The sequence below is a fragment of the Macrotis lagotis genome, chromosome 1 (genome assembly GCF_037893015.1).
Source record: "Macrotis lagotis isolate mMagLag1 chromosome 1, bilby.v1.9.chrom.fasta, whole genome shotgun sequence".
Lineage (NCBI taxonomy): Eukaryota > Metazoa > Chordata > Mammalia > Peramelemorphia > Peramelidae > Macrotis > Macrotis lagotis.
The window spans coordinates 821,634,688-821,660,728 of record NC_133658.1 but is presented as its reverse complement, the minus strand read 5'-3'; the positions used below and the strand labels follow the sequence as shown (position 1 = coordinate 821,660,728).

At 34.5% G+C, this 26,041-nt stretch overlaps 3 non-coding genes and 1 pseudogene across 3 annotated transcripts; 3 read left to right on the top strand and 1 right to left on the bottom strand.

The window, feature by feature from the left end:
• The first annotated feature begins 518 nt into the window (after positions 1 to 518).
• LOC141510643 (U6 spliceosomal RNA) lies at positions 519 to 610 on the top strand (annotated as a pseudogene).
• Positions 611 to 17,744: 17,134 nt separating this feature from the next.
• On the top strand, positions 17,745 to 17,817 carry TRNAR-CCU (transfer RNA arginine (anticodon CCU)). Its single transcript has one exon. It is a non-coding gene; the product is annotated as a tRNA-Arg (tRNA).
• Positions 17,818 to 19,332: 1,515 nt separating this feature from the next.
• On the bottom strand, positions 19,333 to 19,405 carry TRNAR-CCU (transfer RNA arginine (anticodon CCU)). The gene has a single exon. It is a non-coding gene; the product is annotated as a tRNA-Arg (tRNA).
• A 260-nt stretch (positions 19,406 to 19,665) lies between these two features.
• On the top strand, positions 19,666 to 19,738 carry TRNAR-CCU (transfer RNA arginine (anticodon CCU)). The gene has a single exon. It is a non-coding gene; the product is annotated as a tRNA-Arg (tRNA).
• The last annotated feature ends 6,303 nt before the right edge of the window (positions 19,739 to 26,041 follow it).

Below are 26,041 nucleotides of genomic sequence, written 5' to 3'. Positions count from 1 at the left end.
TCTATAAGACTTTTTTAATCTCTCCTCCCAGAAATATTTTCTCCCTCCTCAAATTTCTCATGTCACCCTGACCTGTAAAACTTCTCTTTTCACTATGCCATCTAACACTTGAGTATAATCATACAATATATTTCATAGATTTTTGTAATAATGACCATCTTCCTGTGGGTCCTTTTGAGTCATTCATTGAGCCAAGGATTATTGTGCTTTCTTTACTTCTCGCTATTGTTCTCAACATCCTCAGGTAAGTATGACCTTGAAATATACTTCCCACTAATCTTTTCTTCTTTCTTATTTATGCTCTCCTGCTCCCACTGGTGTATCTAACCTTTTTTTCACTCCCACAAAAGGTTCCCAACATATTCTAACAACAACAAAAAGTTCTATCAAGCAACAGTTCTCAAAGTGTGGCAACAGGGACTAAAAGGACTTTATATATACCCTATAAAATATATAATCTACGTGTTTAAAATCTCCTGAGGGAAGTCCCTCAACAATTTTTTAAGAGTATAAAGAATGTGCTTGCTTTGGCAGCACATATACTTAAAGAAGGTTAGCATAATCCCTTTGCAAAGATGACATACAAATTCAAAAAGTACTCCATATTTTTTACATAATACCCAATAAAATGACTGAAGTAATCTAGTGTTTAACTAACACAAAGATCCAAACTTTGGGAACAAGAACTCACTATTTGAGAAAACAAGTTCTGAGAAAACTGTAAAGAAACTAGATATGGGCCAGCATTTCACCTATTATACCAAGATAAGTCAAAAGAGATGCATGATTTAAACATAAAGGGTGATATCAAAAGCAAAATAGGGAAACATGCAAAAATTCACCTGTCAAATGTATGGATAAGTTAAGAGTTTTTGACGAAACAAGAAAGCATTACAGGAGGAAAACTGAATAATTTTGATTTCATTGAATTTAAAAGGTTTTGCACAAACAAAAACAAGGCAGCCAAGATTCTAAGGAAAGCAGGAAACTGAGGAGGAAGAGTGAGGAATTTATAGTGTATTTTTCTGAAAAAAGGCTTCATTTCTCAAATAGAGAACTAGGTCAAATGTACAAGACTATGAATCATGTCCCAAATGACAAATGGTCAAAGGATTCAAAGAGAATTTTCAGAAGAAGAAAACAAAGTTATCTACAATCATAATAAAAAAGTTCTAATTCACTATTGATTAGAGAAAGACAAATTGAAACAATTCTGAGTTTCTACTAACATCTATCAGATTGGCTAATGTGATGGAAAATGAAAGTAACAACTATTTAGGAATGTGGAAAAATTGGGACATTGATGGAGTTGTGAAATGATATAAACATCCTGGAAAATTATTTGGAATTATACCTAAAGAACTATAAAACTGTGCATACCTTCTGACCCAGCAATACCACTACTAGATCCACACCCCAAAGAAATCAAAGGAAAAGGAAAAGCACAAATATGTAAAAAAATATTTATAACAGTTCTTTTTGTGGTAGTAAAGAATTAGAAATTAAATGGATACCCATCAATTGGGGAATAGCTGAAGTTGTGGTATGATTGTGATAGAATACTATCGTGATATAAGAAATGATGAGCAAGATGGTTTCCAAAAAAACATGGGAAGATTAAATGCATTGATGCAGAACCAGGAAAGTATGGTATATAATAAGAACAATATTGTCAAAAAGTGATCAGCTGTGATGGGGCGGCTAGGTGGCACAGTGGATAAAGCACTGGTCCTGGAGTCAGGAATACCTGGGTTCAAATCTAGTCTCAGACACTTAATAATTACCTAGCTGTGTAGCCTTGGGCAAGCCACTTAACCCCATTTGCCTTGCAAAAAACCTAAAAAAAAAAAAAATGATCAGCTGTGAAAGACTCAGCTACTCTGATTACGACAATGATCCAGGTTCCAAAGGACCCATGATGATAGATATTATCTATTTCTGGATAATGAACTGAAGGACTCTGAATGTAGATCAAAGAATAATTTTATTTAACTTCTTTTATTTTTCTTGGGTTTTTCATTTTCTATGACTAATACAGACAGAATTTAGAAGGCAACATTACTCACAATTCAGGATCAAAACTTGATTATAATCATTTTTATAATAAGTTGCTACAAATAAAACAAAACAAAAATGAGTAAACAAAGGGAAAAGAGCCTTACCATAGAAAACTACTTTGATGTACAAGATCTGAGTTCTTATTCAGAGGAAGATAAATTTTTTTAAAAAGGCACTACAACCCCAAAGAGTAACATCAAATGGGAATATCCCAAAAAGAGATCCTGGAAGAACTTAAAAAGAAATTTTAAAAATCAAATAAGATAGATTGAGGAAAAATTAGGGAAAAAATTAAGAAAATTATGAAAAGGTGTTTAACCATTTGAAAAAAAGAGATATAAAATCTTAAGGAAGAAAATATACTCTCCTTGAAAACTAAAATTGAGTAAGAGGAATTGAATGACAAGACACCAAGAAATAATAAAAGTAGAAAAAAAATAGAAAAAATCTAAAATATCTCATTAAAAAAAGAGCTGATCTGTCAGCGGGTTGAGAAGAAATAATATAAGAATTATCAGACTAGGGGCGGCTAGGTGGCGCAGTGGATAGAGCACCGGCCCTGAAGTCAGGAGTACCTGGGTTCAAATCCGGCCTCAGACACTTAATAATTACCTAGCTGTGTGGCCTTGGGCAAGTCACTTAGACCAATTGCCTTGCAAAAACCTAAAAAAAAAAAAATCAGACTACCTGAAAGTTACATCAAAAAAAAGAATCTGTAAACAATATTATAAGAAATTATTAGGGAAAAATTACTCTAAAGTTCTAGAACAAATAGAAATAGAAAAAAATCCATCATTAATCACCTGAAAGAAATCCTAGGAAGAAAATTTACAGGCATGCCATTAGCCAAATTTCAAAACTTCCAGATTAAGGAGAAAACACTGCAGGCAACAATGGGAAAAAGACCCACTAATTTAAATACTGCAGAAATACAGTCAGAACTTCACAAGACCTAGAAGTTTCTGTTCTAAAAGGCTGTAGGTTTGGGAACATTATATTTCAAAGAGTAAAAGAGTTGGGATTACATTTAAGAATAATTTACCCAATAAAATTGAGTATAATCCTGAATGGAAAAAAAAATGGGCATTTGACAAACTGAAAGACTTTCAGGTATTTGAATTAAAAAGATCAGAACTTAATGGAAAATTCAAAGATAAAAGATCTAGAAGAAATCTGAGGAAAACATTAAAGACTATGAGGCACTAATTAATATCAAACTGTTTACAAACACACACACACACACATATGAAATTGTTATCAATATTCTTAAAATTACTAAGATAGTTTGAAAGAAAAGTTGAGGCTAGGTTGTATATGAGGGCATGATTCTACAAAACAAAATTGGATAGGAAAAAGCTAAAAGGGAGAATTTCATTTTATTATAAAATAAAAACATGATATGAAAGGAAGAACTAATACAAAAGAACCAGGTGGAGTGAAACTCTAGCAGTGTTGGAAACTTACTCTCATGTGGGTTGAAGAGGAAAGAATGTGTACATATTGAAGGATGTAGAAGCCTTCTGAACATTTAGAGAGGTGAGAAAACTGGGGGGACAGAGCTGTTATAGAACAGCTTAGTTAATTTCTTTTCATTCAATAGTTTTCTCTTCTCTCTTATTTGCCTCAAGGTCTGTGATTCTTCTTTGTCCAACATCTATTGCTTTTACCTCTCAATCTCCTCAGTTATTAAAGAGTGAAAAATGGTCCATCCTTGTGTGAGTATCTTCTTTTATAATGTAAAGCTTATCTCTTAGCCTACAAGATTTATCAAAAATTAGGTTAAATCCTATCAAAATGGATTTTTAGACGAGTGTGTTGTTTGGGATTTGGGAGGCTAGGGAAGAGTGTGGGGGAAAGACTTTTGGAGGGGGGCATGTGGATTGGGATTGGGAGCGGAGAGATGGAGAGTGGAAGAATGGGGAGAGGGAGAAGATAAGTAATGGGGAAAGAGACTGAGAAAGAAAATAATGAGCAAAAATAGATGGAGGGAAATTCACACATAGAAATTATAACTTTGAAAGTGAATGGGATGTTTATAGTAGATCTCTTTGTGGTGACAAAAAAAATTGAAATTGTAAGGATTCCCATGAATAGTGGAATGGCTGAACAAGTTGTGATATAGTTGTGATGGAATACTTTTATAAGAAATGATGAGCTCAATGATCTTTAGAAAAGCATGGAAAGATTTACATGAAATGGTGAAGAGTGCAGTTAGTAGAACTAAGAGAATTGTGTTTTTCAGTATTAACAATACTGTACTAAGAATGACTTGAGTGACTAAGTCATTTTGACTATTATAAATGTACAAATTAAAAATAAAAGACATGTGAAGATAAACAGTATCTGTATCCAGAGAAATAATTGATAAATGTACAGAATAATATTATATATGTATTAATAAACATACATAATCCTATTTGTGTCTAATGGTAGCCATCACTAAGGCAGAGAGAGAGAAAAGAAATTTACATGATAACTTTTTTCATATATCTAGAAAGAATAGCAAGTTGTATATGGTAGTTTACAGTTTCATATGCAATCATCTTTTTATTGTACTATTTTATAGAAATTATTTTATTCTATAAATGGAAAATAAATTTTTAAAAATGAATGTTAAAAATTGTTTTACACATAATTGAGAAAAATGTTTTTATATAAAGATCCAAGACTAAAAAGTTTAAAAACCACTGCCAAAATTCTGTCTAATATAGCCTTTTAGTTGTTGCATTGAATTTAGAAATAAATCTTTCATTTATGATCTTTATTTGTGAAAATGACATATGGCATAGATCAATTGTTGACAAGAATTTGGAGGTAGTGTTCCCAAATTTGTGATTTCATCCATGTAGGAAACAGACAATATGGAAAATCCTTTGCATTATTAATGCAGAGTAACAACTCATCTGTAATTTATGAGCTTAGAGAATTCATAGAGTAAGTGATTTGCACTAACTTACATAATCAGTATATATCAGGACAATAATGCAGTTTTTCCTCTCTGAAGCCAACTCTCAATTCATTGCACTCCAACTAATCCATCTCTTTTGAAAGATAAATTACTACTATTACTATCTGACTTCTTAGAATTTTGGAGATTAGATTATACTGACGGAGGGTGAAAGGAGGAAAACTACTGGAATCAGGAATTCTGAAAACAATAATGAAAGTCAGCAGTGACAGGTGACAGCCCAGCAGGAGACAAGACTACAAAAAGCAGATCTCAGAACTATAAGAGTTCAGTATTCTGGGAGCATTTCAAGAAAGGACAAACAGCCCCTGAGGGTACTCGTGTATTTATTACATACAGCCTAGGAGCCTTATTGATGTTCAAGATAATGATCCTGACTCATCTAGGAAAAGATTAAATTATGTTTGGCATATTTTGTTTAAGAAGAGGAAAGCGTATAATATATTTTAGAAAGATTCCTCTCAAAATCATTAAAATAATTAAATTTTTGACAGTTAAGATTAAGCTACAATTATCTAGAAAATTCACTTATGTTGAAGATGTCTTTTCCTTACAAATGTAAATAAAGGGAATGTAACTAAATTCAAAACAATCCAGATAATTATAACCCCTTTTCAAAAATTTCAGAAATCCCTTTATTTGTGCTATCCTAATATCTAAAATGAGACTTGTACCTGATGTAGTATCAGTATGCATTTGGATAAAAATATTTTGAGAAAGGTTATTGATAAAACCACACATGGGTCAGTTAGCAGTATTCAGATCTCAATGTCATTTTGGGGTTCATGCTGTATTTGCCAAATCTTACAGGATTCCCAGATTCATGAATAGAATTCAATATTTTTCTCTATTTGTATATGTTATAGTCCGGATCTATAATTCTTTGCCCAAAATCTATTGTTTTTACCTCTCAATCTCCTCAGTTATTAAAGAGTGAAAATGATCCATCTTTATGCATGTGTCTTCTTTTACAATGTAGGGTTTATCTCTTAGCCTACAATTATCAAGGACCATGAAAATAATTCTGTTAAACTCATTTATCTAATTTGATTGTGAAGAGGAGGGGAAATTGCACAAGAAGTGGGTTAGTCAAATGATTATGAGTTGTTTTGTTGTTGTTCTTGTTTTGTCCTGGGTAGTCATTAAATTTATTGCATAAAGTTTTAGATTAACAAGATTTATAACTTATTCCATAATTGGCGCATAATAATTAGGTATAACGCACTTTGTATGTGTTAACTCATTTGATCCTCAAAACAACCTTGTGAAGTAGTTACTATTATTATTCCCATTTTACAGATGAGGAAATTAAATAAACCTTAAGTGAAATCACTTAAGGATCACAGTTGGTAAGTATGGTAAGATTTGAATTCTTATCTTTGAATTTTGTATCTTTCTGACTCTGACTTATCTTTCTGACTCTGAATCCTATACTCTATAAGACCTAGTGTTTATCAGCAATACAAGAAAATAGGATCTAATCTCTATTTACTGAGTTATGATTCCCTAGAATTTTTTTTTATTTTTAGAATTTTAATCAATCTATTCTTCCCACTACAGTTTCCTCCTACAACCATATTGAACAAATTAAATGGAAAATAAATCCCTCAATACATAACTACAGGGCGGCTAGGTGGCACAGTGAATAGAGCAATGGCCTTGGAGTCAGGAGTACCTGGGTTCAAATCCTGCCTCAGACACTTAATAATTACCTAGCCGTGTGGCCTTGGGCAAGCCACTTAACCCCATTGCCTTAAAAAAGCCTAAAAAAAAAAAAAAAAAATATATATATATATATATATATATATATATATAACTACACAGTCCAGCAAAATTAATTCCCACACTGATCATATTTGAAAACATGGGGGCGATGATCAAACTTAATGGACTTGCTCATTCCATCAGTGCAACAATCAGGCACAATTTTGGGGTATCTGTGATGGAGAATACCATCTGTATCCAGAGAAAGAATTGTGGAATTTGAACAAAGACTATTACCTTTAATTGAGGGAAAAAACTGTTATTATATAATTTTGCTCTTATACTTTATGTTTCTTCTTTAAGGATAAGATTTCTCTCTCATCCCATTCAACTTAGATCAGTGTATACCATGGAAACAATGTAAACAGACTGCCTTCTGTGGAGGGTGGGGGGAGGGAAGTGAGATTAGGGGAAAAATTGTAAAACTCAAAATAAATTAAATCTTTCTAAAAAAAGAAAAGAAAATGTATGTCTCATTTTAATTCTAGATTAATCTTTTTTTTCAGAAGGTAAGTGTTATAGTCTTCTGATCCTGTGGTTTATTAACATTGTGTTGATCAGAGTTCTAAAGTCTTTCAAAGCTCTTTTTCTTGATAATTAAACAATTATCACTGAACAAATTATTCTTCTATTTATATTATTCTCCAATTTATATGAGTTCCTAAAGAGCTTTCAAGTTTTCCCTGGAAAATGTCCATTTTCTCATTTCTCATGGCATAATAATATTCATTACATTTTTACATCACAATTTGTTTAGCTATTCCCTAAAAGGAAGACAATCTCTTGGTTTCCCATTCTTAAGAAACTTGAAAAGAGCTTCCAAAACTACTTTGATTCATAAGAATCATTTACTTCTTTCTTGTGGGTACAGGCTTAGTAGTGGTACTATTGGATAAAAGGATATATATATGGTTTGGTAACTTTCTGGGCATTGATCTAAATTAATTTCCAGAATGACTGGACCAATTCATAGAAACAATAACAGTTCACTTCTGCCCTTCCAATATTTGTCTTTTCCTTCTTTATCTTTTCCACTCTCATAGACAGTTGATGAAATCTTAAAGTTGCTTTCCTTTGAATTTTTCTATTAATGATTTAGAGCATTTTTCGTATATTTTTGATAGCTTGAATTTCCTCCTTTGAAAATTGCCTTTTGGAGGCAGCTAGGTGGTATAGTGGAGAGAACATCGGCCCTGGAGTCAGGAGTACCTGAGTTCAAATCCGGCCTTAGACACATAATAATTACCCAGCTGTGTGGCCTCGAGCAAGCCATTTAACCCCATTCCCTTGCAAAAAAAATACTAAAAAAATTGCCTCTTCATATTCTTTAATTTTTTTAGCTTTTGGGAAATGACTTCTTAGTCTTATAAATTTGAATCCATTCTTTATATATTACATCATGGAAATAAAAGCCTCATCAGCAAAACTTGTTTTAAAGATCTCCTAGGGAACAGCTGAGTGACTCAGTGTATAGAACAATAGCCCTGAAATCAGGAAAATATGAGTTCAAATTCAGACTTGGACTCTTATTATGAACAAGACCCTTAACCTCAAGTCCCTCAAAAACATATATATAAAAATATGTAGATATAGGTATAGATACACACACACACACACACACACACACACACACACACACACACACGACCCCCAGGACTCATGGGAGTCCAAAAGAGCCTTTCTGGGGATCTGGAAGATCAAAACTAATTATGCTCAAAGGGAAATAAAATTTTTGATCCAGCAATAACACAATGAGGACAGTGTCCCAAAGGGATCACAAAAAAAGAGAAAAAAGACTCACGTGTTCAAGAATATTCATAGCAATTCTTTTTGTGGTAGCAAAGAATTGGAAGTTGAGAGGATGCCCATGAATTTGCAATAGCTGAACAAGTTGTAGTATATGAATATAATAGAATGTTATTGCACCGTAAGAAATGATGAGCTGTCGGATTTCAGAAAAACCTAGAAAAATTTATATGAACTGATGCTAAGGGAAGTGAGCAGAACCAGGAGAACATTATATGCATTAACAGAAACATTGTATGATGATCAACTATGATGGACTTAACTCTTCTCAACAAAACAGAGATCCAAGACAATTCCGGGGCAGCTAGGTGTCAGTGGATAGAGTACTGGCCCTGGAGTCAGGAGTACCTGAGTTCAAATGTGGTCTTAGACACTTAATAATTACCTAGCTGTATGGCCTTGGGCAAGCCACTTAACCCCATTTCCCTTGCAAAAACCAAAAAAAAAAAAACAAAAACCAATTTCGAAAGGCCTGCAATGGAAAATGCCATTCACATCCAGAGAAAACTATGAAATCTGAATGTAGATCAAAGTAAACTATTTTAACTTTTTTAAGTTTGTTATTTTGCTTTTTTTCCTTCTCAAGGTTTTTCCTTTTTTGTTTTTATTCTTCTTTCATAGTGTGACTAATATGGAATTATGTATAACACAATCATACATGTATAACCTATATCATATTACTTGTTATCCTAGGGTCCAGGGAGGAAAATGTGGGGGGGAAGAAAATTTTACAAAATGAATGTTGAAAATTACCTTTACATATAATTGGAAAAAGTTATTTTGTAAAAAAGATTTCCCCTCCTGTACCTCTCATCATTTTAAATATATTTGATGTTTAAATAAAAACTTTTATTGATTTTATAGAATCCAAATTGTCTATTTTATCTTGTATGATCCTATCACTTGTTTAGTCATGAATTTTTCCCCCTTCATAGATCTGAAAGGTAATTTTTCCTTGCTCTTCTAGTTTATTCATGATATAATTTTTAAAATCTCAACCATGTATCTATTTGGTGCCTATCTGGTGTATGTTGTGAGATATTATTCTAAATCTACTTTCTGTCAGAATAATGCATAGTTTTGCAGCAGTTTTTGTCAAGTAGTGAATTTCCCCTCAGGAATTGAGACCTTTGAATTTGTCAGACATTATGCTCCATGGAGTTTTTGGCTTATCTATGTTGAATAATCTGTTCCATTCATTTATTTTAACCAGCATCAAATACTTTTAATGATTATTGTTTTGTAGTACAAGTTAAAATCTGATACTGATAAATCAACTTTTTTCTTTTATTAGACAGAATCTTGCTCTTTCATTTCTTCTTCATATAAATTTCATTATTACTTTTTCTAGCTCTATAAAATATTCTTTTGAAAAATTATTTGATATGGCACTGAATAAGTAAATTAATTTACATCATATTTTAATTAGATTGAATCTATCCATGAGAAATCAATATTTATTACTGAAAAGATTGCTTTATAGTTAAATTCATATAGTTTTGACTGATTCTTGAAAGTTAGACTCCTAAGTTTTTTACAGTTGCTTATTTGTAATGGAATTTCTCTTTCTAAATCTTCTTGATAGATTGATACTAAGGGAAATATGTACATGCATACATATATCAGAAGTGTTAATGATTTATATGCTCTAGATCCAACAACTTTGCCGAAATGATTTCAATTTTTAGTTGACTCTTTAGAATTTTCTAAGTAGATCATTGTATCATCTACAAAAAGTGGTAATTTTGTTCTTTCTCAGCTATTGTTCCAATATCTTTTTCAGATCATAATGCTATATCAAGTATTTCTAGTACTATGTTAAATAGCAACTGTGATAATGGGCATTCTTGTTTTACCCCTGACTTTTATGAAAAGGTCTCCTACTTTTCTCCAATACATATGTTCCTTCTTCCCCCCTCCACCTGCCAAGACTTAAATAAATGCAATTTACCTATATTAAGGAAAGGTCCAATTATTTCTATTATTTCTGGAGTTACAATGGAAATGTATTACATTCTGTCAAAGGTTTTTTTCAGCACTTATTAATATAATCATATTTTTAATATATAATAGTAACAGTTTATTTTATTTAAAATCTCCCTTATATTGAATCAATATCTTAAATTCCTAGTAGAAATTCAGCCTAGTCATAATGTATTATCTTTTTAACAATATTGTTGTCTATTTGCTAACATTTTACTTAAAATTTTTGCATTAATGTAAAGATATATAGTTTTCTTTCTCTGTTTATCTCTCTAAGATTTTATAGGACCTTAGAGATTATCTTTCTAATTCTATTATTTTACAGATGAGGAAAGGTGAGTCACAAAGAGGTCAAGTAACTTTTCCAAATTCACATGGGTCTTAATATTATGTTCTTTCTTTTGTACTGCTTGCTATAGATTTGTCTATTGGATATTGAATTATAGGCAAGGACTGAAAATAAAACTACTAATACACATAGAACTGAAGAAATTTTTCATCAGTGACTTAAAGAATGATATTATTATTCCATTTTGATAAAATGAGATTAGACTAAATAATAGGTTTAAAATTTCTGATTCTATGATTCTAAGTCTAGCACAGAATCTAGAGAAAAACAATCAACTGAAGCCCCAGTGCCAGCAAACTGTATCAGTTCTTCTATAGCCCAGACACGTAGTTGTATACAAATTCATTGCTAGGGGCCATTGATCTCACTTTCAAGATTAAATTCTCCATTCTCATATTCATTGATCCATGATAACTACCTTGACTTCTCTAGGATTTTTTCTGTAGTCTAGTATTTGCCCCAAATTGGCGGGGGGGGGGGGGGGGGAATAGTATATGAGTTTGTATTATGCTGCTGTTGGGATTGGTCTTTCATTTCCAAGAGTCAAGGACATCATAGGTATATGTGGGGTGGGGAGGGGAGAGGGGAAAGGGAAGGAGAGATAGGTATGAGTTTGCATTATGTTGCTGTTGGCATTGGGAGTTAGTGTATGTGTTTGTATTATGTTGCCGTTGGTATTGGACCTTCATTTTCAAAAGTCAAAGACATCCAGGTGATGTCTTGATGCCTGTTTGAATTAGAAGTGATACACAGCTACACAAAGTCGTCAGTCTCACTCTCTCTCTCTGAGCCATCAAAGTCCAGTGGCAGAACAAAAGTCAAGATGACTGGTTTTGGCTCAGGAAGCAATGGTTGACCTTTATGCATAATCAACTTCTAAGTGTTTCAGCCCTTTTTATGGCCACTGGAATAAATTGCTCTCATCCGCCCATTCCACTAGGAAAGTCTTCACATATTTGGTAACATCCCCCTAACTCACCAACAGGTTTAAGGCTTACTGGTTACTGTCAACCTAATTTAGCCTATCTGCCATGATTGTTTATCAGCATGTCATTTAGCTTTAGGTCTGTGAAATTATATGAATCAGAATTGTCCACAATGGAAAGACATGAATGGATTATGAGTGAAGGGAACATCCATACTGATGACCTCCTGGATCCTTTAATTATAAAAATAATTTGGAGGAAGAATAAAGAATGGATGAGAGGATAGAGGCAGACCTGCACTGTAATCTATTTGACTAAGCTAACTATCAAAATATAGAGACAAGTTTTTAAACATGTTTTTAAAAAAAGATTGTCTGTAAAGGTGTCTAGGTCCTTGTTTTCAGTAGGATCTCAAGTTCTTTGCTGTCGTATGTATATATACTTAGTCTTCCCCATTTCATATTTGTACAGAATTCCATCTAAACTCCCTTGTGACTATGGGCACACATTTACAAGCTAGATGACTAGTTTCTGTAGACATAAAAAAAAGCAACTATTTTCTGTAAATGTCACGTTTTTATTATTTACATGAAGAGCTATATATCTTAATCACCGTATAACTATTGTAGCAAACTATTATTAGGTGCATTATTCATATGAGAGAGAATAGGGTGAGGGGAAATACATAAAGCAAAAGAACCAGAGATAGACAAAAGCTAATAGAAATGTATGTCCATGTCTAGGATTCAGTAGCAATCATTTTCAGAATCTGGTGTCTACTTTGTTCTAAAGTAAGAAAAGAAAGCTGGGTGGGGGAGAAGTAGAGTTATTTTCAATCAAAACAAGGGGCATTACATCAACTGGGGAATGGCTAAACAAGTTACAGTACATGAATACTTTGGAATACTATTGTTCTATAAGAAACCATAGATGATCGAACTCTAGAGAAGCATGGAATGACTTACAGGATCGGATGCTGAGTGAAGGGAGTAGAACAAAGAGAACAATGTCCACATCAACAACATTATGAGATGAACAGCCTTGATGGAAGCAGCTCCTCTCAGCAGTCCAGAGAACTAGGACAACTGTATTTGACTAAGGACTATATTACCCCCTACCAAGAGGAAGAAAAATAAAACTAAGCACACACACACTCACACACACACACACACACACACACACACACACACACACACACACACAACCTTCTGAATTTTTATAAGAAGTATCTCTTATGTGTCTCTTTCCCTTAATCCTAATTCTTCATGCCGAAAATTACTAATTTGTAAACATGGTCATCAAAATATGTATGTAAAATGCTAATCTGACTGTTCCCTGCTGAGGGGAGGAGGGGTAGGAAGGGGGGAGGTGGAGAAACTTGGGAAAATGCATGTACATATGGATGAAAATTAATTAATTAAAAAAATAATAAGGGGCATTAGGGAGGATAACATGTCCATTTCTGTCTGGAGAGAAAACAATTAGAAAACATATTTCCACATTTTCCTAGTTGAAGAATAGGCCTATACATTTAGGCCTAATATTTTTATCTCACTACAAATCAATTGTTATAGTTGTCGAGTCATATGACCCCATATGAGGTTCTCTTGGCAAAGATATTGGAGTGGTATGCTATTTCCTTCTCCAACAAATCAGTAGACTTTATTCATGTGTGTGTGTGTGTATACACACACACACACACACACACACACACACTCATATGTGTGTGTTTATAGTTTGTACAAAATTTCAAATGCTTTTATTTTGTTTTTGAAACTTCTTAGTTTAATAGTAAATATGTTGGGTATCATTCTCCCAAAGTCAGTCTGGCTATATCTGCCTTGTCAGTATTATAGGGTATCAATTAAAATTTCTGAGTCTATGATTCTAAGTCTAGCACAGAATCTAGAGAAGAACAATCAACTGAAGCCCCAGTGCCAGCAAACTATACCAGTTCTTCCATAGCCCAGACACGTAGCTGTATACAAAATTCATTGCTCATATTCCTCCAAATTATTTTTATAATTAAAGGATCCAGGAGGTCATCAGTATGGATGTTCCCTTCACTCATAATCCATTCATGTCTTTCCATTGTGGACAATTCTGATTCACATAATTTCACAGACCTAAAGCTAAATGACATGCTGATAAACAATCATGGCAGATAGGCTAAATTAGGTTGACAGTAACTAGTAAGCCTTAAACCTGTTGGTGAGTTAGGGGGATGTTATCAATGTAAGGGATTTATTGATGTCTCCACTGCCACTCTAGATCTACCATCAGATCCAGTGACACTGACCTTCCAGGATATTCCAAAATTAAGACACTGTATCTTTCTGCTCCATTCTCTTATGGTTGTGCCCTATGCCTTGAATACTCTCCCTTCTTCACTATATTCTTCAACCTGTTAGCTAGGTGGCACAGTGCGTAGAGCATTAGCCTTAGAGTCAGAAGGACCTAAGTTTGAATCCAGTTTCAACCACAATATCCTTCTTTAACTGAAAGCCTCTTAATTCTAGTGCATTCCCTCTATTATTTCCAATTTACCCCGTATATTGTATATATATTTGTTTTCATGTTGACTTCCCAAATAGATTATAAACTCTTTGAGATCAGGGACTGGTTTTTGCTTCTTTTTGTATCCCCAGTTTAGCTCAGTGACTGGTGCTTAATAAATGTTTATCAATTGAAAAATTTTAAATCCTTTTATATGTAATAAATTCTTTTAATAATTAGCTCATTTTAAACTTCCAGGGTAAAATAATGGCCTCTAAGGTCCATTTGGCTCCTTCCTGTTTGGCCTTAGGGAATTTACTTTGAATTTAAAAGTTCTGAATTGGGTCACAATCACACAAGCCCCAGATTAGGAAAATTCCTAATGCCTATATAAAGGTTAGGCACCCTATCTAACCACATATTTATATCTATCTCAAGTTAACCCCAGCTTCTTTATGGTTCAGGTAAAATTCAGTTTACTGAAAACATTTGGGAAACAAAACAGTAGATTATATAGACAGACTTTAGCAAAAGTTGAGGAAAGTATTGATCTTTTCTTGAGACTTCCCTCAGCCAGAGACTCCTCTCTGAGATGCCTGTAAATGCCAACATTTCTAAAATATTCCCCTTCTTTACCACAGCCCAGTCTTACCTGTGCTTCCTGCTTATTCCAACTTTTCAAATCCAAGTGCTCAGAATCTCTTCCCCTCCCCTTCTCAGATGCCTCTCTTCATAATATAAACTTCTTAATCTCTCACTTGCTTCAATGAGTTACACAGACTGTTCATAGTCAGATGTGAGTGTTTGATTCAGTTAAAAAAGTGTTCTCACTTTGTCAAGACAAAGGAGTCAAATATTTTTACATATTTATCATAAATGAATTATAACTATACAATTTGTGATAATCCAATGCTGCCATTTATAGTGTATATATTTTATTTGCTTGTTGGAGGAAGTAAAATGGGAGGAATTAATAAACTGGCTAAGATAACTTTAGCATCCTTATAACTACAAAATAGTTATATATATGCACATAAACACATGCATATGTATAAATATAACTTCATGCATATATATAAATTGTATAATGAGTGAATGCATATATAAAATAAATATAGATCCACCTTCTTATGAGAAAAATATACTGTTCCCTCCAAACAGTTTGTTTAGCCCTTGCTAAAAAATTTAAAGCATATATTAGAGGTGTTTGTTTCTATAGGATTTAATCATGCTATACAGATACCCACTAAAGCCCAACAAAAGGTTAGAAATAAGTCCTTTGACTCTAAAATCAGTATTTTCTCCTCTCTCTCTCTTCTCTCTCTCTCTCTCTCTCTCTCTCTCTCTCTCTCTCTCTCTCTCTCTCTCTCTCTCTATCTCTGTGTGTGTGTGTGTGTGTGTGTGTGAAGGAATGAACCTCAAATGTCAATGCATATAAGAAATTTCACCTGTTCTTCAGATAGTAATGATAAGCAAACATTTCAGAGAAATTCAGGTATCAATTCATATTTTCTAATACTATTTGGAAAGATCATCAAGTAAGGTTCTCAAAGCCATACAGACTTTACACAGAATCTCTAGAATTTCTGGGACTAAACCAAGAATAACATGGGGGGGAGGAAGAAGTGGAGTAAGGAGTGAGGGGCTATTTGTTTTGTTGATTCCTTAGTTGGCTTGGCTTTGGTTTGGGAGCTTTTTTATTGGTGGTTTCTTCTGCTAATGCACATAGTGAATTTTCTGCAACTATCTTTAAAATGCTGGAGAGAAGGGGGGTTGCAGCATAATTGGGGAAAAAAATAGAGACTTGTGATCTGATGTCCCCACATCCAGTGTTTATCACAGACAAGACTAACATACTCCTAAATCCAAGACTGCCACTCCAGCTATCTTTACCACTCAAGAAGCTACCATATCGATAAGAGTACTGAGTTTAAATCTGGCACCAGACACTTGACACTTGCTAGCTATGTGACTTTGAGTCTGACTGTCTCACTTCCAGAGCCATCTCCAGTTGTCCTGATTCATATCTTGGCCACTGGATCGAAATAGCTCTGGAGAAAAAGATGAGGCTGGTAACTTAGTTCAGTACTGCCCTCATTCAAATCCAATTCGTGTGCAAGGCATGGTATCACCTCCCTGATGTCATAGTCTTCTTCCAGAACAAAGGATAAACATCATCATAATATAGGCCTCGCCTGAATAGATTTTAAACCCCTAAAATTAAACATCTTTGAAAGGGGGGAGTGGAGGAATGTAGAATACACTGAAAAAGGTAGATGAAATTACTATGTTTGAATCCCTAATCTATTTGGGAGATTTTTTTCTCTCTCAAAATAAATACTTCCCCAAATGTAAGGCATCAGAAGAAAGTAAAAGGAACCTGTTAAAGTGGAGAAATTTAGAACGAAAAATAAATGTGGAGAGACAGGGCAGATTGCTGTCCTTTACTGTCCCCTTTAATTTCATCTTCCATTCTTAAGGTCTCTTCCGCACACAAGTGCAACCCTCACAACAGTGGTCCCCGGTTCCTTCAAGGTAGATTCTCTGTTCCTCTATCTCTGACCGTGAAGCACCTCTGAAGCTTAGGGCCGCAGCTTTATATGCAGTTTTATAGGAGCGGGAAACCGGGCCCCAGCCGCAAGCCCAAGTGCAAATTCTCAGGGGTAACCAAGATTGCTGAAGCTTCCCATGCACTCTCCTCCAACTTTGGGGATGCAGGAGAGGAAGGGAGGAGAAGTGATGCGCTTTACAGTGAGATTCCTTCCTCTTGGGAGCTCCAGACAGAGATGCCGGCAATCGCCCTCAGAGGATGCCAGGAGACAAGCACCGGAAACCCCCGGTGGCGTGGTTCTGACCTTGAACTCCTTAGGACACAGCATCTCTCAGCCCAGGCGGAAGGCACGCGCATGCGCGTCAGGGGAAGCTTGAAAACAGGAATTCCTCGCAATTCTCGGGATTCTCGCGCATGCACTTCCAAGTGTGTAAGTGTGCAGTCTGTGTCACCCAGCCAAGACGCCGGACTCCCGTGGAGAGTCTCGGTCTTGGACATCAGCCCCAGTTAGGTGGAATTGGGGGATTATCCGGCAGGGAAGCTAATAACAGTGTTTTGTGAGACTCAAGGAGAGGAATGACTAGTTTTTAAGAACGAAATCTGAACAAGCCAGGCTGGGGGTGGGGAGGAAAGTGCGGCCTAAGCTTTCATTCAACCAAGGCAGTACCTAGTTCATAATCATTTTTTTTTAACCCTGCCTCCATCCTGTGGAGAAAGGTCGGGAAAGACAGCTGTCTGGTCCTTCAAGCTGAGAAAGCGAATTACCTAAGGAGGAAAGCAAACTAATTAGTTCCAGAAAGCATACAATAGGGTGGAGCTGCCTGCCGCCTAAGACAGAGTCGAGCCCCAGTGGCCTAATGGATAAGGCATTGGCCTCCTAAGCCAGGGATTGTGGGTTCAAGTCCCATCTGGGGTGAATGATTTTTGATTGAAATTAAAAAAAAGCTCGGGCTTCTTTGCACTTCTACAAAGAACAATTAGAATTATCTCCAAATTGAAAGAAATCTATCAAAAGGGTAAGGCTCAGAGAGCTTCTTACAGTGTGAGATGCTACAACTATATACAAAATGACTATGGAAACGTTAGTCTGACACATGAGAGCTGATACTGAAATAGAAAGCTTTGAGTCAGTAGCCTAGAAGGAAGAAGGTGGTGCCCAAAAGTTTTGATATGACCATCATATTAGCCCATAGATACTTCCAGAGCGCCAGGATAAAATTCTCAAAGCAGTCCAGCAAGAGGAAGCTGTTCTTAACTTCCAGTATATTGAAGGGAAACCTCGGGAAGGTACCTTTGCTGGACCAGGCAGACTCACCAGAGATCTAAGCTCTGAAGTAACTGGGGAGATTGGCGAATATTTTAGGGCCGTATTTTACGATGGACATATTGGAACGTACCAAGGCTGATCTTTTATTTCCTGAGTCATTCCATTTTCTCTCTTAGAAAGAGTCTCTATTATTCTCAGTTTCATTAAGGAGTTGGCCCAACTGCTATTTGGAGTGAAGCAATTCAGTAGTGCGTGCCCCCTCCAGCGGCTCCTTGGCACAGACCCACTAGGGCCAGAAGAATGAGCCGAAGTGGTTTTGTTCCCCCAGACAGAAGCAGGGTGCAGAAGAGAACTCGGCCACATTTACTTGGGATCTTCAGCTCCCTGGCGGGGCGTGGGGGAGGGGAAGAGAGAGCCAGACCTACCTGAGCCATTTGTCTGGCAGAACAAGGAATATGTGGTCCTGGCCCTTACAACAACTGAGAGCAATAATCAAAAAAGCTCCCGTGGGACAGAAGGAGGGGAGAGGAAAAGGGAACTCTGCTGGGGTGGGAAACTCTCCAGGGGTTGCTCTAAAGCCGACAGTAAATCATTCTAAATTTGGGTGAGACAAAACTGCAGTGATGTAGCCTAAGGATTATAGGTTAGTAGAGCTAGTAGCAGGATCTCTAAAGCGAGTTTAGAATTAGTGTATCTCCATCTCCTGGCTTCCCTCAAATCCCAGCTCAAACCCCACCTTCTACATGATTCACTTTTCCTCTCTTGAATATTTCCTGTTTATCCTGATTAGAATTAGCATGAACATATCAGTTCACTTGTTGCTTGTCTCATCTAGAATAGAAGCTCTTCGAGGGCATAACCCTTTGCCTTTCTTTGCATCTTTAGAACTTAATACAGTGGCAGGAACATAGTAGGCAATTTAAAAATGCTTACTCGGTGCGTGGAGAATCAGAATCTGAAGTCTCCAATCCATTTAGTTCTGCTCCTGATCGAATATACTCCCTCAAACAGACCCAAGTAATCATCCAGCTTTTGCTTAAATAAAGAAGGTATACTGTGATATTTGTCTTTTTTGAAAAATCTCTAATCCCCAAAAAGTCAAAATATACATGAACTGGCTTTTAAGTAATGTCCTAGTTTCCTTGTGTATATTTAAAAAGAGATCACCCCAGATGGGACTTGAACCCACAATCCCTGGCTTAGGAGGCCAATGCCTTATCCATTAGGCCACTGGGGCTGTAGTTAATCTTAATCTGTAGTATTCAATTCGATTCCATTGTTTCCCTTCCTACTATTTTTCTCCTCCTTAGTTCTAGTTGATTTTATTTTCAATATACTACAGGATTTAGAAATAGCAAAGTTCTTCATCTAAACTTATTCCCCCCTTTAAGAAATTCAAGCTTGAAAGAAGGAATCCCACAGGTAAGTGACTGAGCTGACTCAGAAAGACCGCGTTCTCTGATCCATATAGACTGTAGTAAAGCTGTGTGAACGAACGCCCCAGTGGCCTAATGGATAAGGCACTGGCCTCCTAAGCCAGGGATTGTGGGTTCGAGTCCCACCTGGGGTAAAAAGTTTTGAGAGCTTTACAACTTCTAAATTACACCTGATGCTAGGAGGAGATTGAGAAAGTTATACCAACCGCTTGGTTTATTTCCCCCTTCGTAAAAAAATAAAGAACTTTACCGCTTAATAAAGTTCTCCTAAATTTGAATTCGTAATTTAGTACGATACAAATGGGAAAACACAAAGGACCTCCGAAACTTATCCTCTAATTTTTCAGTTTTAGAATTTTTATTTTTTCTTATTCTGAATTTGACAAATATATTCATGAACAAGGACTTCCTTAAACAAAGAATAGAAAAAAAGAGGATTGAATATGACGCCGCAGATCTGCTACGTTTAATTTGCATGTGTTCTTTCAAGTGTGTAACGAATTCAGCACTTTCGCTTCAAAACTGTGCTGTCTTTGTCTCCCTCTGAATTTCCTTCTGCTCTCTAGATTCTTTTTTTTCCCCCAAGGAGGAGACTGAGATGGCGGATTGCGAGGATGGAGCGAGCATGTTCCCTCCGCTTTCCTGGGAGCCGAACCACTTTGAATACAAAATGTAGCCCTGGCTCACAAAAGAGAAATCTCCGGAGGTTTAGAATCTAATTAAAACTATCCAGGATACTCGGGAAAACTGGATACTTTAATAGAGGTGAAAGCGTTAACTGAAAGTCAGATTAAAGAGATGTGTGAAGAAGCCTATCGGGTTATATTTATCTCATTTACATCTGGGGCACTTTGATTGTTCTAAGTCTCTTAATGGGCTAGGTTTAGGAGTAAAACTTAAGAGATACTTACCTTGCACATTTATATTGTAAAGTTTCCTTTCTAGAAACTCATTCTACACAAGACGGATAAGCAAATCGATGATCAGAGGGGCAGCAGCTGCAATGAAGAGTTCCAACTTGCTAAAAACTGTCCCAGAGGCTGATGAGCAGCTTTTGAAATTATGATCTGAACTATAATCACGCCTTACATTTATTTAAGTCCTTTAGTAATTATAATGGCCTTGTCTTTAACACTTGGAAGATTTGTATTTCCAAGGACTTCTCTAAAAGACAATTTTTAGGTAGTACCTTTTATGCTAAAATAGATAATATTCTCAGACTTTGGGGAATCTGCTAATCAGACAAGCTATTTCCTACTTATTGCGTAAGATTATTCTTCTAACTGCCTCTTCTGATACCTCTAATTCTTTGCAGGTCAGCCATCAAGCTTCATTCACTAGTCTATAAATTATAAATAAAATGAAGAGGAATCACCATTTCTAGCCTTCTTCACTTCCACTCATTTATAAAAGAAATCAAACAAAAACCTCATTTGTAACAAATAAAACTCATCTACACATTGGCCACCACAAAAATATCTGCCTTAATCTTCATCAGAGAGATCCATCTAATTTCTGTCTTTCTCTTCTGTCAGGAAAACATGTTTCATCCTGGGTCCTATCCAGTCTGGATAGACACTGAATTGATTGGAGTTAAGTTTTTAACAGTTCTTTTTCTTTTTTTTTTTAACTTAGATATAGGGGTCTTTTTTTTATTCCTTATTACGTGAAAAGATAGTTTTCAAAATTTATTCTTATAAAATTTTCTATCACCTCTTCCCTCCCTCCTCCTCAAGAAAGTAATATGACATATATGCACAATCATATTTTCATAATAGTTATGCTGTGAAAAGAAGAACCAGAACAAAAGGAGAAAGCCAAAAAAAGAAAAACAAAAAAGAAAAATTTTAAAAAGGGAAAATAGTATTCTTTGATATTGCATCCATAGTTCTTGATTTTCTATCACAAATCTTTTATTTTTCTTTTCTTTAAAATAGTTTATTTGTTTTCCAGTTATATACAATAGTGGTTTCTACTTATCATTTTTTGTAAGGTTTTGAATCTTAATCTTTTAGAATTTTCTTTGACCAATATATTGCTGAGAACAGTTTATCATAATTGATCATCTCACTATATTGCTATTACTGTGTACAATGTTCTCCTGGTTCTTCTCATTTCCCTCAGCATCAGTTCATGTCTTTCCAGATTTTTCTTATTTCTACCTGCTCATCATTTCTTATAGAGCAATAATATTCCATCATATTCAGATATCACAACTTGTTTGGCCATTCCACAATTGATGGACATCCCCTCAACCCTCAATGTCCAATTCTTTGCCACCACAAAAAGAGCTACATGTGGGTCTTCCTCACCCCTCCCCTTTTATGTGATCTCTTTGGAATTCAAACCTAATAGTGGTATTGTTGGATCAGAGGGTACAACTGTATTGCCCTTTCGGCATTGTTCCAAATTGCTCTCCAGAATGGTTGGATCAGTTCATAATTCCACTAACTGTATATCAGTGTCTCAGTTTTCCCATGTCCCATCCAACAATTACCATTTCCCTTTCCTTTCATACTAGCCAATCTGATAGGTGTGAAGTAGATCCTCAAGGTTGTTTTACTTAAATTTCACTAATTAATAGTGATTTAGAAATTTTTTTCAGATGACTATGGATAGTTTTAATTTTTTCATTTAAGAACTACCTGTTCATATCCTTTAATCATTTATCATTTGGGGAATGACCTATATTCTTATAAATTCGCTTCAGTTATCTATATATTTTAGAAATGAGGCCTTTTTCAGAAACACTCACTATAAAAATTGTTTCCCAACTTTCTGCTTTCCTTCTAATATTGGCTGCTTTGGGTTTTATTTGTACAAAAACTTTTCAATTTTATGTAATCAAATTATCTATTCTGCATTTCATGCTGGTTTATGTCTCTTGTTTGGTCAAAAACTCTTCTCTCAATAGATTTGATAGGTAAATAATTCCTTGCTCTCCTAATTGACTTATGGTATCACCTTTATGTCTAAATTATGTACCCATTTCTACTTTATCTTTGCATAGTGTGTGAGATGTTGGTCTATGCCTGATTTCTCTCATACTATTTTCCAGTTTTTCCAGCAGTTTTTGTAAAATAGTAAGTTCTTATCCCAGGAGCTCAAGACTTTTGGTTTATCAAACCATAGATTACAATAACTATTTATCACTATGTCTTGTGTACCTAACCTATTCCATTTATTCACCATTTTATTTCTTAGTCAGTACCAAATAGTTTTGATGATTGATGCTTGATTATAAAGTTTTAGATCAGTTACAGCTAGGACACCTTCCTTTATTTTTTTTCATTAATTTCCTTGTTAGTCCTGATATTTTGTTCTTCCAGGTTAATTTTGTTATTATTCCTTCTAGTTCTAGGAAATAATTGGTAGTTTCATTTGACACTGAATAAGTAGATTAATTTAGGTAGAATTGTCATTTTTTATTATATTAGCTTGGTCTTCCCATGAGCAATTGACATTTTATTTGTATTCATAAAGTTTGGAATTGTGTTCATAAACTTCCTAGGTCTGTCTAGTCAAGTAGTCCCAAAATATTTTATATTGTCTATAGTTATTTTAAATGAAATTTTTCTTTTTATCTCTTGTTGGAGTTTGTTGGTTTTATATATATAAATATATATGTATATATGCTGTTGATTTATTTTATATCCTGCTACTTGGCTAAAGTTAATTAATTAAAGTTGTTAAATGTTTCAAGTAGCTTTTTAATTAATTCTCTAGGATTCTCTAAGTATACCATCATGTCATCTGCAAAGAGTAAAAGTTTTGTTTCCTCATTGCCTATTCTAATTTCTTTCGTTTTTCGTCTCTTACTGCTAAAGCTAACATTTCTAATTGATTTGATACAATATTGAGTAATTGTGGTGTTAGTCGGCATTGAGAATACTTCTAGCTCAACCCCCAAATAGATATAATGTTTATTTATGTTTGTTTGGTTTTTTTGGCAAGGCAATGGGGTTAAGTGATTTGTCCAAGATCACATAGCCAGGTAATTATTAAGTGTCTGAGACAGGATTTGAACTTAGGTCCTCCTGGTTCCAGGGCCACTGCATTACCTAACTGTCCCCTTACTTATAATTATAGATAGGTTCTGCTTATCATTTTAAGGAAAACTCAATTTATTCCTATGTTCTCTAGAGTTTTTATTAGGAATGGATGTTGTATTTCATTGAAATAATCATGATTTCTCCTAGGTTTGCTACTGATAAGGTTAATTATACTGATAATTTTCCTATTATTGAACCCTCCCTGAATTCCTGGTATAAATCCCTGGAGATAAATTGCTGTTATGTCTTTGCTAATATTTTATTTAAATTTTTTGCATCAATTTTCATTAGGGAAATTGCTCTATAATTTTTTTCTCTGTTTTGGCTCTTCCTGGTTTAGGTATTAGCACCATAATGGTGTCATAAAATAAATTTGACAGGACTCTTTCTTTGCCTGTTTTTTTCAAGTAATTTATTATAGATTGGAATTAATTGTTCTATAAATGTTTGGTAACATTCACTTGTAAATCCAATTGGCCCTGAGATTTTTTTCCTTAGAGAATTCATTGATGGTTTGTTCAATTTCTTTTTCTAAAATGGGTTATTTAAGTATTTTATTTCCTCTTCTGTTAATCTGGGCAATTTGTAGTTTTGTAACTATTCATCCATTTCCCCATAGCTTTTTTCAGATTTATTGGCATATAGTTGAAGAAAATAGTTCTGAATTATTATTTTAATTTCCTCTTCATTAGGGGTAAATTCACTCTTTTCATTTTTTATACTAGTAATTTGGTTTTCTTTTTTTTTAATGAAACTAAGCCAACGTTTATCTATTTTATTGGTTTTTTCATAAAACCAACCCTTAGTTTTATTTATTAATTCAATAATTTCTTATGTTCCACTTTTAATTTCTCCTTTGATTTTCAGAATTTCTAATTTGTTATTAAATTGGGGGTTTCTAGCATTTTTAATTGCATGCCCAATTCAATGATCTCCATTTTCTCTATTTTTTTTTATGTAAGCCTTTAGAGATATAGAAATTTCCCCTAAAATTTCTTTGGCTGCATCCCATAAATTTTGGCACGTTGTCTCATTATTGTCATTCTCTTATTGTTTCTCTGATTTGTTGTTTGATGCACTCATATTTTAAGAATTAGGTTATTTAGTTTGCAATTAATTTTTAGTCTGTCCATTACATGTAATTTTTATTACCATGGTCTGAGAAGGATGTATTTAATATTTCTACCTTTCTGAATTTGATTGTGAGGTTTTTATGCCCTAGTACATGACCAATTTTTGTGTAGGTACTTTGTACCACTGAGAAAAAGGTATATTCCTTTCTATTCCCATTCCTTTTTCTCCAGAGGCCTATCAAATCTAACTTTTCTAAAATTCTATTCACATACTTATTCTTTCTTGTCTATTTTTCAGTTAGATTTATCTTATTCTAAGAGAGTTTGAGGTCTGTAACTAGAAAAGTTTTCCTGTCAATTTCTTCCTGTACCTCACTTAATTTCTCTAAGAATTTGGGTGCTATACGACTTGGAGCACATATGATTAGTACTGATATTACTTCATTATCTATGATACCTTTTAGCATGCTGTAGGTTTCATTTCTTACCTATTTTAATTAGATCTATTTTTGCTTTTTGCATTGTCTAAGTTCAGGATTGCTACTCTTGCTTTGTTTTACTGCAGATGAAGCATAATATTTCTGCTCCAGTCTTTTACCTTTACTCTGAATATCTCTCTGTTTCAAATGAGTTTTTTATAAACAGCATATTGCAGTATTCTGTTTTTTTAATTCACTCTGCTATCTGCTCCTGTTTTGTGGAATATCTCACCCCACTCATACTCACAGTTATTATTACTCTGTATTTCCCTCCATCCTTTTGTTTCCCCCCTCTATCCCTCCTCACCAGTGTTTTGCTTTTTGATCAACCCCTCCCTTCTATCAATCCTTCCTTTCTTTTCCTTTTCCCCTCATACTTCTCTATGAGAGAGTATGCTATTCCTTCTTTGAACCAAATCTAATGAGAGTAAGATTCAATCAAAACTCTCCCCTTTATTCTTTTTATATTATTATTATATTATTATTTATATTATATTTTATATTTTTATATTCCTCTCTTTTTATAATAGGCCTTTGTGCCTCTTCATGTGATATAATTTACCCTATTTGGTGATCTCCCTTCTTCCAGTTCAATCCTTTTTTTAAAATACCTTAATTTTTTATAATTTTATTACATCAGAATCAACTTATTCTCTTTTTCTGTCTAAGTATATTCCTTCTAACTGTCCTGGTAGAGATAGTTCTTAAGAGTTACAAGTGTCACCTTCCTGTGTAGGGATGTAAACAGTTTAATCTTATTGAAAATGTTTTTTTTTCCTGTTTACTTTTTTCTACCTCTCTTGAGTCTAGTATTTGAAGATTGAATTTTCTGT